A 3,044-nucleotide genomic window follows, 5' to 3' on the forward strand; every position below is an offset into this window, starting at 1 on the left:
TATATATATATATATATATATATATATATATATATATATATATATATATATATATATATATATATATATATATAGAGAGAGAGAGAGAGAGAGAGAGAGAGGGGGGGGGGGAGGAGAGAAAGAGATAAAAAATGTTGAGAATAAAGGAATCATTCTCAGCCAATTATTTATTTTTGTCACAAAAGCTTCCAATCTACCAGAGAAAATAAGAAAGGAATACACATGTGTTTTTGAACAAAACATGTTTCTTTAAACTATGTTAATCATTACCTTAATAAATATAAAAACATAGTTTTTTCGTTTTTTAATTTTTAAGAAGCTAATTTTATCGAAAAATCATTTTAAATACATCAAAATTCATAAATTTTTTATGTTCTATAAATAGACATCCATATTGATATAGTTTTAAGATAATTGTTTTTTAATTATTTTATACTTTCAGTTATTGTTATTCATAAATGAATAAAAACGCATCAGATTTTTACTACAGTACATTCGTGATCCACTTATGAATAAAAGTATTATTAACTTTTTTTAGAGTTTAAATATCATTCTTATATAAATATAACATATAAAAACTTTTTACGGTTTACACCAACTATCGTCATATGTTATAATTACATATGAATAAATTTTGTATTAGTCTTACTCACAAGTTATATTCATATATGAAAAACATATTTGTGATAATTTTGTTACGGTTTATTTGTTATTCATATATGAATAAATAGTTGAAAATTTTAAAACACGTCGTCTTTTATTAACATACTATTTATTAATATTTGAGTAAAAAATGAACTATATTAAAAATCTGATAAATTTTTTATTTATATATGAATATAACATATAATGACCATTAATACATATTTCATTCATATATAAATAGAAAGTGTGACAAAAGATGATGTAAAAAATATATTTTAGGTAAAAAAGTTTTATACGTGTTATATTTATATATGAATGATATTAAAACTGTAAAAAAGTACTTAAGCATACGTTTTATTGATAAATAAATAACGAATGTATTGAAAAATCTAATCGATTTTTATTTACCTATGAATAACAAGAGCTGAAACTCTAAAAAATTAAAGTTTTTATTTTATCTTAAAACTTTAATTATATGGATGTCTATTTATAGAGAATAAAAAAATTATGAATTTTGATATATTTAAAATAATTTTTTTGATAAAAATAGATTTTTAAAGATAAAAAAAAACAAAAAAAGAATGTGTTTTTATGTATATTAAAGTAATGATTATCATAATTCAATTAAACATATTTGGTTGGAAAACACATTTTTATCCGTTATCTATTTTTGTCAGTACATCTAAATGTTTTACGGTAAAACAAATGTATGATTAAGAATGATTCATTCATTCTCAATTTTTTTTTCTCAATTGAACCATATATATATATATATATATATATATATATATATATATATATATATATATATATATATATATATATATATATATATATATATATATATATATATTATGTTGTCCCCAGGTCCTTCGCACACAGTATTAGCCATAAGCAAGGGGACGATAATATACCGTTTGCGCCCTCCGTATGAGTAACCCAACACAAATTAAATAATCCAAATTTCGTTTTCTATATTCTCCAATCACAACCAAACATATGTCTACATGCAATAAATATATTTTTAAAACCCTCCGAAAATATAATAAAAAAAAACGACCTTTCACTTATTTGATTTGTCCTTTTTTTCCACTTTCAAGAAAGTCCCTATTTTTTTATACATTCATATTTTGTAGTAACAACGGATTGATTAAGACAGATGAGCTAACATCCTTACGTGTAGCTTCAGAAGAATCAATGAACATGGACGACCGGAGTTGGCGATGAAGTCGGTGAAGATTCCCCGGTGCCGTAAACACCGCCACCGCCTGTTTGCTGACTCTTCTTTTTTTAATTCGATAACAGAAATTGTTCCATTTGGATAACTTCCTTTCAAGATTCCACGTATTTCATCCAAAATCTCCGCCTATAAATCCACCATTACTAAATTCCTCATCTCATCCATAACAACTCAGAAATCTAAACACTACACATCAATGGCTGTTTCATCAATTTCAACTGCGTCTTCCTTTTTTACTTCTTCTAATTTCTCCATCAATTTGAAGTCGTCGGTAAAATCGAGTTCAAACTCCGTCAAGTTCGGAAGAGCTCCGATTTCAGCTTCTTACGCTACCGCTGAGAAAACAGAGACGATTAGATCGTTCTGTAGTAATACTCCTTCATCTCTGTACGATGTGCTCGGAGTTCGAGTCGGAGCTGATATTAGAGAGGTGAAAGCGGCGTACCGGAGATTAGCGAGAGTTTTGCATCCGGATGTGGGGAGTAGTGACTCGTCGGCGGATGAGTTCATGAAAGTGCACTCGGCTTATGCTACACTTGCAGATCCGGTGAAACGAGCGGATTACGATCGGACTTTGGTTCAGAGGCGGGCGGGGGGTTCTTCTCCGGTGAGATTTTCCGGTGGTTACAAGAGTCGGAGATGGGAGACTGACCAATGTTGGTAGAAATTGTGTCCTTGAAAGTCAGGTCGCCATTTTAGAGATCTTGAACATGTAAATATGAAAATAGGTTCGAATTGAAGAATCAATCTCCTGATAATACTTGGTAGATTTTGAAGCCATAGTGTTGAATTTTGGAGATTAGGATTTCATATGATTTTCATATTTTTAATTTTTTATATGAAACTAATGTCGTTGAGTTCAGTTTGTATTGAGTGTATTCTCCATTTGTTATTTACAAATATTTATTTTATAAGTTTTGTTAATTTTTATGAATCTATATTATCTAAAGTTTAAATAATATGAAGTCACATACTATATTTTTCATTAAAATGATTACATGTAGGGTTAGAATCGATTCGTTAATAGGTTCTACGGTTTGAAATTTTTTTAGTCCAATTTGAAAACCGAACTAAATCGAATTCAAATCTCTCTAAACCGTACCGAGTATATAATTTGAATTCGGTTTGGAAACAATGAAAACCAAATATTTTCTTAAAA

General features: G+C 27.9%; 1 pseudogene; it reads left to right on the forward strand.

Annotated features, from left to right (window-relative positions):
- Positions 1-1,779: 1,779 nt before the first annotated feature.
- LOC145030740 (chaperone protein dnaJ 11, chloroplastic pseudogene) lies at positions 1,780-2,809 on the forward strand (annotated as a pseudogene).
- The last annotated feature ends 235 nt before the right edge of the window (positions 2,810-3,044 follow it).

This window comes from Lactuca saligna, chromosome 2, assembly GCF_052625555.1.
Source record: "Lactuca saligna cultivar CGN05327 chromosome 2, ASM5262555v1, whole genome shotgun sequence".
Lineage (NCBI taxonomy): Eukaryota > Viridiplantae > Streptophyta > Magnoliopsida > Asterales > Asteraceae > Lactuca > Lactuca saligna.